The 13,247-nt window shown below is 39.9% G+C and overlaps 1 pseudogene; it reads left to right on the top strand.

Moving 5' to 3' along the window:
- The first annotated feature begins 9,852 nt into the window (after positions 1-9,852).
- LOC129666574 (glyceraldehyde-3-phosphate dehydrogenase-like) lies at positions 9,853-11,463 on the top strand (annotated as a pseudogene).
- The last annotated feature ends 1,784 nt before the right edge of the window (positions 11,464-13,247 follow it).

Below are 13,247 nucleotides of genomic sequence, written 5' to 3'. Positions count from 1 at the left end.
CAGAACACGAACAGCACAAGCTCTAAGATCAACAATCAATGGGAATTTATGAAGCTGAAAAGCTTCTGAAAAGTAAAGGTTACTGTCTACAGACAGTCTACAGACTGGGAAAGGATCTTCACCAATGATACATCTGACTGAAGGCTAATATCCAGAATATAGAAAGAACTCAAGAAGTTAAACACCAACAAATCAAGTAATCCAATTTAAAAATGGGATACAAAGCTAAACAAAGAATTCTCAATAGAGGAATATCAAAGTACAGAGAAACACTCATAGAAATGTTCCACATCCTTCGTTATTCAAGAAATGTAAATCAAAATGACCCTGAAATTTCACCTCACACCCATTAGAATGGCTAAGATCAAAAACTCAAGTGACAATACATGCTGGAGAGGATGTGGAGAAAGGAACCCTCCTGCATTGCTGGTGGGAATGTAAACTTGTACAACCACTTTGAAAATCAGTCTGGCGCTTTCTCAGAAAATTAGGAATAGCACTACTTCAAGATCCAGCTATAGCACTCCTAGGCATATATCCAAAAGATGCTCAATCATACAACAAAGACAGTTGCTCAAACATGTTCGTAGCAGCTTTATATGTAATAGCCAGGATCTGAAAACAACCCAGATACCCCTCAACTGAGGAATGGATACAGAAATTGTTTTACATTTACACAATGGTATACTACTCAGCAATTAAAAAGAAAGAAATAATGAAATTTGCAGGCAAATGGATGGAACTAGAAAATATCATCCTGAATGAGAAAACCCAGAAGCACAGAAGTATTTTTAAAATACTAAGGTTGACCTGTCTAGAGACAGAAATTATAGAAATACAAAGTTCTATTGATGTGACCTTTTTAAAAAAATATGAAATGATGGCACAGGGGAAATTAAGATATAGCAATAAGATTGAGGAATGCTTGTGATATATTTTATAGGCAAAAATGAACATTCAGAACATATAGCAAGAACATACAAATCAATAAGATAAAATTGAAAATAACTGAAGGAAATGAACCACATGGACAGTTGGACAGATGACAATGTTCTCAATTGCACAAATGATGAGGGAAATCCAGACTAAAGCTTTAAGATAGATTTTTTTTAAATCATTCAACCATCCAAATTAGAAAGAATATCAATGTCAAATTTCTGTTGTGGATGGAAAAGACATGCCTGCCTATAAATGTTATCTACCTTTGTGTCCATGCATGCTGTTTGAATGATTCAGATTTTCAGAAACACATACATCTCACAACTTCTGCACAGAGATGCTTCTACAGTTGTCTTAGTTTCTATTTCTGTTGCTGTGATAAAATACCCTGGCAAAGGCAACTTAAGAGAGAAAGGGTTTATTTGTTTAATAATCGCTGCAAGAATGTCCCATCATAGCAGGGCTGTCACCACCACAGGAGCCAGAAAAGCTGGTCACATCACATCTATAGTGAATAGCAGAGAGCAGTTGGTTAGCATGTGCATGCTAGGACTGGCTCACTTTCTGCGCTCTGACACAGTTCAGAATGCAACCCCAGGAAACGGTGCCACCTGCTCTTGACTGGGTTCTCCCACATCTGTTCACAAAATCAAGATAGTCTCCAAGAGACATGCCCAGATTGGCCTGTGGGCCAATCTGACCTAGACATCTAACCTCACAGAGAGTCCCTCCTCAGGTGACTCTGGACTGTGTCGACGACTTCAGCCAGTCATCCCAGCATTATTTCATAGCGCACAATGTTGAAGTATTTGTCATGCTATATCATACTATATAGCCTTTAAAGTAGCAATGATAGAGAACCACAAAACCCATAGCTGAAATATTCTATTTGTCCGTCTTTGCACACACAAACATATGTAAATAGCTGTGTGATATGGACGGATGCAAACCCCCAGAGAATTTCCAGGCTTCAGCAAGTGCTGCCATCGGAGGCTGTCATAAGCAGAAAAGAGAAAAGATGAAAGCCGATATTTTCTGAATGTACTTGTATTTCATTTCACTTTTTATAAATAGTGTATGTTCACATTATTCTAGTGGTTAAAACATAAAATCACATGGAATGGAGCATTTCGGTTGTACATACTGGTCCCAAATGGCCGTGAAATGCCACCCTCACCCTTCTACTTTAGTCAATAAATATTGCTGATTACCTAGCAGGCCAAGTCTCAAGCTTCAGTCTCTGTGGCAAAACTAATCAGCTAAACACTGAGGCACAAGAAGTCCCAGAGAGGAATGGCAGATGCAGTCCACTGGAGCCACTCACAAAGCACAGATTAGACTGCAGACCTGTATCTGCAGTGTATCAAGAAGATAAGTAAGAAACTCACAAATCAATATGTCAGAAAATTAAATAATAAAAAATAAATATCATAAGCACATCTGGAATGGAGAAGAACCTGTGAAGTCCACTCCTCATAAGAATTCCACAAGTGTCTGGAAATTCACCAAAGGGTTCTACTGATCCAGGGAACATCTCTTGAAGAAAAGCAGCTGCATTTTGGAAAATACCATTGAGCTTTGTGACATTTTAACTTGCCCCACCACTTCACCCCAGCTCCACAGTAGCATTGAAAACTAACAGCCTTGTATCCATGGTAACTGAGAACCAGCAGCCTGGCAGCTACCAAAGCGGGGGTGGCAGCACCAGGTTGGAGCAGCTCCCAAACCGCTGTCCCCAGGGCATCAAGATGTGTCTGATCGCACATGGCTAAGCTCCATTCTCAGGGTTTGTCTCTGTTTGACCTGACTCAGAGTCTGCTCTGTGTATTCAGCTTGTCTCAAGGGAGTGTGTCAACAATGATCAGCTGAAATTGTTTAACACTGCCACTCCCTGACAGAGGGACACACATTAGAACACAGAAGGCTGATTCAAAGACCGCAAGGGAATTCAAAGGCAGCTTGGAAAGTTCTTATATATTCTAGAGAACCTAGAAGTCCATTTACATATAGCATGGTTGTGCACTTGCTCAGTAAAGACCTGAAAAGACCACACCACCACCTCTGATTTACACTGAGGCCCTGTGCAGGTAGGAAGTGAGGCTTAAGGCACAGTGATTCTAGCAAAGCACCGGAGATGTACTGTGACAATGTGTTCAGAGCCCCATGATGAAGAGTGGGAGGCCTGTAGGCTCCCAGCACTTAAGAAGATTCCCATTATACCCTTAGGAAACTCAGGCCTTTAGTGGCTGCATGACAACAAATGTACAGAGGCAGGCCAGAAGAGCTGCTAAGTAAACAGTTGCAAATAACCACAGCAAAGTGTGGGACGGGGCTCATTTGCTTTTCTGAACAGCTCCATGATATCATTGTAAGCATTGGGTTCTCAGCAAAATCTACAAACAAAAACAGAAACAAGTATGGTTTATATACATGAGGACAAGAGCGTCATCTGGGAAGAAGAAATCTCAGTCAAGAAAATGCCTCCATAGAATTGGCCTGTAAGCATTTTCTTGACTGATGATTGGTGTGGGAAGACCTGGTTCACTATGGGATGTGCCATCTCTGGGCTGGTGGTTCTTGTGTTATAAGAGAGCAGGGTGAACAAGTTGTTGAGGAGCAAACTGCTAACATCTGTCCATGGCTTCAGTTCCTGCCTTCAGACTCTTTTTCCCTTGTTGAATTTCTACCCTAACTTCTATCAGCAATAGATTGTTAACTGGAAGTATAAGGTGAAATAAACCCGTTTCTCTCCAAGTAGCTTTTAGTCATGGTGTTTTATCACAATAATAGAAAGCCTAACCTAGATAGTAGCAAAGAAAGTGCAGATGTTAGACATATAAGCAAAGATTTAAAGTTATCTATCAAATATGTTTAAAGAGTTAAAGGAAATAGTCTCTAAAAGTTTCAGGGAACTAGGTATTCTGGCACCGGTCTGCAATCTAAGCATTAATATGCAGAAGCAGGAGGATGGCAAGTTTGAGGCTAGTCTGGGCTATAGAGTGAGTCTAAGACCAGCTTGGGCTACATAGAAAGAAATGGTCTTTCATCAAAGAACTAAAATCCAAGGGCTAACGTATGGTATGTTGCCAAACATGGACAGGCTTCAATTAGATCTCTGGTACTGCATAAAAGTTAAAAAAAAAAAAAAGAAGACTTCAAAGAAAGAATGAAAATGATGTCACACCTTATATAAATGATCACTAGGGATAGAAGCTATAATTAAAAATAGAAATTCTAGAACTGAAAAGTAAAAGATAATGCAGTGGGTTGGCTTAGCAGAGAGATCTTAGCTATCGAACAAAAAGAAAATTAGTGAGTCTAAAGACAAATCAATTGAAATTATCCAGTCTGAGGAGCAGAAGAGAACAGTGTGGACCCAAATAAACAGGTATTGAGATTTCATTCTATTGAAACCATCAGTATGCCAACACATGAGTAATATAAAAAGAGTGCCCCAGAGGGACAGTAAAAAGAACAGGGTTGCAAAATATCTAAAGAAAAAAATGGATAAAAAAAAATTCCAAATTGGGGCTGGAGAGAGGGCTCAGGAGTTAAGAGCTCTTGCTGCTCTTCTGAAAGATCCTGGTTCAATTCCTAGCACCCACATGGCAGCTTAGAGCTGCCTGTAGCTCCAGTCCCAGGGGATCTGACACCCTCACACAGACATACATGCAGGCAAAATACCAATGCATGTAAAAGAAAAAAACCCTCAAAGATACAAACATACATTTAGTAGTTAAAATTCTGAGAAAATCTTGAAAGCATGAAAAAGGAAGCTTGACCCAGTACATACAATGGGATCCCATTAACATTAACAACGAATTTCATACCTCAGACTATGGCTTCTAGAGAGCAGTGGGATGGCCTACTCAAATATTTTTTTTTAAAAAGTCAACATTCAGTTTTAAAGCAAGCAACGTTATCTCCCAAAATTTAAATCAAAATTGAGACATTTCCAGATAGACAAAGCCCAAGAGAATCAGTTACTCCTATACCTGCGCCAGAGAAGTTCTCAAGCTGAAATGAACACATGGCAGACACACTCATATAGAAATATACAACACCAATAAAGGTATTTATGTAGGAAGGTATGTGTCAATATGGGCAGAGTTCTGTTTGTGCATGTTTTCTACTCTAGGTTTAAACGATGACCGCATAAATCACTGACTGAATTGTTTGATAAACTTAAAATAAAGAGAAATGCAATTTGCTTGATGACTGTCACACAGAAGAAGGGGGAGACAGTGGATCTGTGTTGGGTAGGTTACCCTGTTCTTTTCAAATAAGTTAATACCAAGAACTATATTTTAAGGTGTCAGTTGTAATCTTCAGAGCAGCTCCTAAAGTAATAACTAAAATTACAGCAAAGGAAACAAGATAGAGTTGTCATATCACCCAACAATTTTCCTCCTATGTACACAATAGCCAAAGGAGCTGGAAACACATTTATAAGAAACTTATGTACAAATGTAGGAAAAGTGAAAAAGAGAAAATAACATAAATGACTATAATAATGGATAAAGGGGAATGTAGTATAGAATATATAATGGAATATTATTTATTAATGAAAGGGAATGAAATGCTGGTACATGTTGCAGTTTGGATGAACTTAGAAGCATTATGATTAGTGAGAACACTAGTTGCTAAAGCCTTGCTTTGTATAGCTTAATTTGAAATATCCACAGACTGAAAGTGGCCAGCAGTGGCCAGGGGCTCAGATGAGTACAGGAAAAACAGGAATTAGGGAGGTGGCTCATTGGTAAAGTGATCACTTGCTGTACAAACATGAGGAGCTGAGCGTGGTTCACCAAAAACCATGTAAAATATGGGTACGGTAGTGCACACCTTTAACTACAGAGCCAAGGAGCAGAGAAGGCAGATCTCTGAAGCTCATGGCAAGCCAGTCTAGCCAAATTGGTAAGCTCCAGGTTCAGTGAGAGACCATGTCTCAATTAGTAAGATGAATAGTGACAGAGGAAGACACCCAATATTCACCTCTGGTCCACACATGTGCTTCCATGCATGCATGTACACAACCACACACACCCATACACAGTGGGAAATGGCACAAGGCTGATAATGAAATTGTTTTGTAATTAAAAGGAAGGGAGATTACACCTATCATATTTGAAAGTTATAGAAAGTGTTCTTGAAAATAGGGAATGGTTGAGTTTTATTTCCAAAATATTAATGGATGAATAGAAATATGCTAATTATTAGACCCCATATATGTTACATGTAGTACATGCTAGTACATGCAGCAGTGAAGCCACACCACTTACTTAGGTGACTGTATTTGTTTCCTATGCTTGCTATAATAAAGTACCAGAAGCTGTGTGGTTTGGAATAACAGAATTTCATTCTCTCATAGCTCAAAAGCCAAAAGAATGCGAACAGCCACCAGTGCTGTGGTTGCCCTGACAGGCATGGGGACAGAGCCTTCCTGGCCACCTGGCCACCTGGTCTGGAGCCACATCACCCCAGTCTCTGCCCATCCCCATGTGGACCCATCCTTCCGAGGTGGGGGGGGGGTGCCATTGCGCTCACAGCTCACCTGATTCCGATGACTTCCTGCTCACTCAGCTGTCCTCATGTCTCAGGTTCACTCATTCCACAATGCCCAGGGTTAGAACTTCAACTAACAGAGTCACAAAGCAACCCACAACACAACTTGCACAACTATACAAAAGGCTCATGAAAGTGAAATAAAAGCTGTGCTTTCAAATGGGTTTGTGCTATATAAAAGATGGAACACAGATATGAATGGGATTCAAGTACAAGCAAGCATAGAACATATAGAGAACAATGGGTCCAGAGCCTGAAGACGTCTTCAAAATGACTCATTTCACACATGAAAAAGTACCTTTTATTTTGTAGAAGTTTAATTTAGAAACACGTTTTTTTTTTCTTTTGTTACAGCCAATAAGGCATTTCTGAGTACAGAATTTTAATAGTCATCAGTACTACTTTACGTTTTTATATTTTAATATTTGTGTAAGTAACTCAGAGTGCTAATTAATACTTTTTAACCAGATAACCATTGTTTAACTACTTCATAATCTATATATTAATTATAATGCCATACTGGTTTTCAAACTACTTCAATCCATATCCACATGTATGCATATATAATTTGATGTGTGTGTGAATCTGTGTCATGTGTACACAGGTGCCTGAAGCCACCAGGAGGAGGGTATATATTCACTTTGTGTCTCTGGCACTCAGCTGACCTCTGATTTTTTTTGTTCTCTGCATTTTTATTTCCTTTGTATTTTCTGTATTTTTTTTTTTATTTTTGGTAATTTCAGAACGATGTAACACAAAGGCTGATTTCTTGTTTTAATCTTTGTAGGGGATTTTAGGGAGGCTACCATCAATGTCTCTTGCTGGCTAGATTAGTTTTCAACCTTTTTAATAGATCCTCTTTACTGCAGCAAGAGCATACTTTTTGGTCCCAAAAGATGTTGAATTTTATCAGATAAAGTCGTGGTGATCATCAATACATTTGCTTTTTCGTACTAAGCACAGTTCATTGTATAAGTGAAATTGTAAATTTGCCTCTATCCTGAATTACTTGAAACAATTGAAGTTTGGATTAATGTCACATTGGGCTAGCATAATGATACTTTAAATAAGCATTTACAACTGTGTTTATGAACAGCATTGGTCTTTATTGTTCAAGCATACTTCTTGTTTTCAATTCAAACATACTAATATACATAGAGAAATAATAATTTTAAATTAACTGGAGAACATTTCAATTTTTCGTTCTTTTATCATTACATAGGTAATATATGACATTACTGCTATTAGTATTTTAGTTTATTTCTTGCTATAATTTTTAATCATATCAAATTTATTGGGCTTATGAGTCAATTCTGATATTTACCCTTCCTAGAAAAATCTTTTTCTACTTTATCCCATATTTATTTTGCTCTTTGGATTTGTTGTATGGGTCAGATTTTTATTTTTATCGATGATTTTCTTATATTAGCAAACAATTTAAACTTAAATTTCTGTTTAATTTTCAAGAAAAAAATTATGTTCTGCATGTCGTCAGTCCCTCCTTTGCAAGATAAACATCGGTGCGCATTGTGTCTTCTCCTTTACACACTCAATGTGCGACTTTCCAACTGGCTTTATGAAGGCTTTAGATACTCATCTGAGTAGCTCCAGTGTTTTTGAAATTCTCTGCATTTATTTTTCATTTCTCACTGTTTATAATTGCTTTATTTTTACAGTCAAAATTTCATTATTTTATAATTCATTGTATTTTATGTCATCCAGTAATATGGGATATTATTCTGACTGTAAACGTTTAATCATTAGACATAAAACCAAAGTCTTCTACTATCAGCTATCATCCTAAAGTCTCCTGAAGACATTATTAATGCTCTGAATTTGGCATAACTTATTATGTAACTTCCCTTTTAAGGACTGACTATTATGTGACTTTAAGGGCAATTTAAATTGACTTCATTCTTTTAAATGGATGGATAGCATAGCATAAATATGTCATAAGTTACTCAATGATTTCTTATGTTTAGACATGAAACTCAGTGCTATATTACAAACAATATTTTATGTGCCTCTTCTTACTTAGGCAAGTGTTTCTTTGGGTTATACATCAGTTGGTCTTTATTTCAGTGTATATGTTTTTCTTTTAAAAATATTTTTATTGAAAATAGATCTTTCTCTCACACAGTACATCTCAACCACAGTTTCCCCTCCTTCCAGTCTTCCTAGCTCCCCTGCATCCCCTTTCTCCCAGATCTGTGCCCCCCCCCCCCACATACTTTGTTTCCTTTTCAGGAAAGAGCAGGTAGGCTTCCAAGAAACCCAGGAAATGACAGCGAAACAAAACAAAGCACAATACAAAACAAGGCAAAACGCTTCCTATTGAGATTGGACAAGGCAACCCAATAGGAGGGAAGAGTTTCAAAAGCAGACAAAGGAGTCAGACATACACCCATCCCCAGTGTTAAGGATTTATTAGAGAAATAAAATTTTGATAAAGCAGCAGTAAGTATTGGAGAAGTGGAAACTGGGGTGTGCTGTTGGAACTTTAGCTTCTTTTCCCACTGTTGAGGTGCTCAAAGGAGCAGGTGACTGGTACAGCCTCAGCAGAGCAGTTAGAGCTTCTAGTGCTAACATCCCAATAACCCAGGCGGCCGGAAAGTGTGTGGTAAAGCCTGGCCACTGCAAACGCCCTCTCCGGTTAGAACTTCTCATTTCTGGGCCCTATCGCAGTGGGTGGTGTGTACCTCCCTTCCACCTTCAGAAAAAGTTCACGCCAATACAACTAACTGATAGAACCACACATACATCCAGACACCTAGAAGCAAGAGAGTTTGGGAAATTGAGTTTTAACTTCTTAATATTTCTCAGAAGGAGAAATAAAACTGGAGGTTGGAAGAGTGAATCTACCTGTTGTGGAACACTTTCTTGGACTCAGTGTCCACACACACCCCCACCTAAGCTATGCAACATCCCCACTTCTCCCAGAGAAAAGTCCTAAGTCCCGTTAAATGCTGTGTCCCTACCTGGCAAGAATCATTCCTTTTTCTAGTCTAGCCACAAGCTTACCTTTATGTCCTGTAACTCTAAAAATAAATAATAGAAACAACTACCACCTTATATAAACAATGAAAAAGAAGAGAGAAAATCATTCAAATGAATCCACATACAGCATAAAATGTGTGCTCTCATAATCCTACTCTTGCAACAGGCTTTAAAACCATAGTTCCCTTTGCATATCACCAATCTTGTAAATAATTTCTCTCTCCATTCATAATCCATTGTGTACCTGAGCACAAGGGAATCACATCTTAGTGAAAAAGTCTAGGCTCTCTGCTCCTCCCTGTTCCAGAGACAGCCACATCTTTCATGCAGTGACAGCCTTGTCCCTTAAATATGATAGTGAAGATTGGAGTAAATGGATTTGGCTATATTGGACTTCTGGTTACTGAGAAATGGGACCATCCCAGACTAGAAAGAAAAACAACTGGACCTTGAATAAGGGCCAGCTAAGAAAGAAGAACAAGTCAGACAATTAGGGCTACTAAACCTTGAGCAGAGGCCAGACCAGATGGCCCTCCTCAGAAGACAGGATGAGCTTATTTTAAGATAAGAAACCCGGGGCAGGGAGGACTGCCCTTGCAAGAAGCTGTAAGCTAAACTGCTGTCTTTTCTGCTGACTAGTCAATGTAAAGATACATGTGTGGCCTGATTTTTAGGTATAAAAACTCTGTGCTTTGTATGCTTGGGGTCGTCTCCTGCCTTGAAAAGGCGACCCCCATCGCAATCGGAATAAACTGCCTCTTGCTTTTGCATCGAACTGCGGTCTGTGAGTCTCTTTGGGGAGGGAGCAGTTCGGAGTCCCTGCATCAGGAGTGCAGATTTTGCAGTTACCATGGCTGCCTTCAGCTCTGGCAAAGTGGATATTGTTGCCATCAATGACCCCCTTCATGGACTTCAACTACCTGGTCTACATGTTTCAGTATGATTCTACTCATGACAAGTTCAACAACAGTCAAGGCTGAGAACGGGAAGTGTGTCATCAACGGCAAGTCAATGGCTGTCTTCCAAGAGCGAGACCACACAAACATCAAGTGCAGTGATGCTGGTGCTGAGTATACTATGGAGTCTGCTGGTATCTTCACCACCACTGAGAAGGTCGGAGCCCACTTGAAAGGTGGCATCCAAAGGGTTATCATCTCTGCCCCTTCTGCCCATGCCCCCATGTTTGTGATGGGTGTGAACCATGAGACATATGACAACTCACTCAAAGTTGTCAGCAATGCTTCCTGCACCACCAACTGTTTAGCACAGCACCCTTGGCCAAGGTCATCCATGACAAGTTTGGTATAGTGAAAAGACTCATGCCATCACTGTCACCCAGAAGATTATGGATGGCCCCTCTGAAAAGCTGTGGCAAGATGTTGTGGATCTGCTCAGAACATCATCCCCATATCCACTGGTTCTGTCAAGGCTATGGGCAAGGTCTTCCCAGAGCTGAATGGGAAGCTAACAGGCATGGTCTTCTTTGATGCTACCCCTAAGATGTCCGTCATGGTGAAGCAGGCATCTGAGAACCCACTAAAAGGCATCTTGAATTACCCTAAAAACCAGGTTGTCTCCTGTGACTTCAATAGTGACTCCTACTCTTCCACCTTTGATGCTAAAATTGCCCTCTATGATAACTTTGTAAAGCTCATTTCCTGGTATAACAAAGAATACAACTACAACAACAGGGTGGTGGAGCTCATGGCCTACATGGCCTCCAAGGAGAAAGAAGCCTTTCAGCACCCACCGCAGCAAGGACACAAGAGAGAAGCCCTTGGCTGCTGCAGAGTCCTTGTCTTGATTCAGCCCCTGACATTGATCAGCTCCCTGACAGTTTCCACCTCAGACCCCCAGAAAAGGAGGAGAGGCCCAGGGAGCCCTCGTCTCTTGAATACCATCAATAAAGCTCACTGCACCAACAACAAAAAAAGAAAAAGAAAAGAAAAACAGAAAGTCTAAACAAGCACAATAGAGACATAAAGGAGTGAAGATTCATTGCATGCAGCAGGTAGAGACAATGTGGAAGTTAGTTCCAAAGCGATGTTCTGTTCAACCAAGGAAAGCATGAGGATTTTATTCTGGGACTGCCGACATATTTCTATAAAGGTGGTCCATTCATGAGCATGCTCAGTTAGAAAGTACACTTGTGACCATGCTCAGGGTGAACTCAATTTAAGAAGAAAAGGTAACAGACATATCTGGAGACATGCTTACCTCATGAGCATGCTCAACTTGCATGCTAAAGTTTTAGCAGAAAATAACGACAAGGACATCTTGAAGGTCCAATAATATTTTGTTTGTCCCAGATGATGCCTGACTTATTTAGTGGCTAAGAAATGCTTAGACTTCTGTTATTGGGTAATCCAAGCCTTCACTCAACACACATCCTGCTGTGATATGTTTGCAGGCTGATCATGGATTCAGACCTCTGAGATCATGAGCTGAGAAAATACAGACCCACACATACATGTGTACACATGTCTATATTCTCTACTATAGTGAGGTACACTTGTGATAGTGTCAGTTGCTAATTTGATGAGATCTGCAATTACCTAGGAGATAAACCTCTGGAAACACCTGTGAGGGATTATCTGGATTAAGGACAGCCTGTGAGAATGTCTGTGAGGACTTCTCTTGTCCTTTGGCTATGAGCACAGCCTTTAATGGCTGGGCCAGGTCCCCATCCCAAGGAATTCTATTGATTAGGTTAATTGTTATGCAAATTAGTCTTGGCACTGTGGAGGACGATGAAATGAAGAAAACTGCTTCCTTTTTAGGGGTTATGGGTAGAAAAACAGGGCCCTACTATATAGTTCTGATTGACACAAAACTTGCTATATAAACCAGGTTGGTTTCAAACTCACAGAGATCCTCCTACTTCTGTCTTTCAAGTGCTAGGATTAAAGGAGTACACCACTTCTTGGTTTCTCTCTCTTTCTCTCTCTCTCCCTCCCTCTCCCTCTTACTTTTTCCACTCCCCCCTCTTTCTCCTTCTTTCTCTCTTCCTCCCTCTCTCCCTCTTCCCTCCCTCCATCTCTCTGTCCTTTCCTCCCTCCTTCCTTCCTTAGGATGTGTACCACCATGTGGCCAGCTGTTTCAAGCTCCTACGGCCTTAATTTCACCACGATGCTGAACTGCACTCTGTACAGTGAGCTGAAGTGAGCTCATTCTCCCCAGACTGCTTTTGCCTGGTACTTTATTACAACTGGAAAAGAATTTAAGGCAATGGTTAGACTCTTCCCTTTAATAATGTAGTTGCTCAGTTATCCCTGTCAGATTTCCCTCTTCTTTGGCACAGTGGTATAGTCCAATACCATGATATCCAGTCAGATCTCCCTCTTCTTTGGCACAGTGGTATAGTCCAATACTGTGATATCCAGCATGATTTATCTTCATGGACAAGTGGCAGGCTACACAGAAAGGCCCCTTAATGTAAGCATCGGAAAGCTGTGTTTCCAACTGAGTTGAAAAAATAGACTTCCTTTCATATCCTTGCTAATTCATTTTAAAAAACAGTTCTTTCTTTCTTCTCTTTCTTTCTTTCGAGGAAAGATTGGAAGTATAAAGTGTTTATAGGTGTAGTTTGTCTATTAATAGTTCTTAAATAAACATGTTGAATAAAATGTTTTTGTAAAGAATACAGCCACCTGCAACACACACTGAAATGCCCTTTATTTTTTTGTCCTCAAAGAATTAATAATGACCACACACACACCTCAACCTTAGAATTTGCACTCCTTAGG

The sequence above is a fragment of the Psammomys obesus genome, unplaced genomic scaffold (genome assembly GCF_907164565.1).
Source record: "Psammomys obesus unplaced genomic scaffold, mPsaObe1.curated_primary_1811, whole genome shotgun sequence".
Lineage (NCBI taxonomy): Eukaryota > Metazoa > Chordata > Mammalia > Rodentia > Muridae > Psammomys > Psammomys obesus.
Note: the sequence above shows the minus strand (reverse complement) of the source record. Positions and strands in the feature narration are given on the sequence as shown.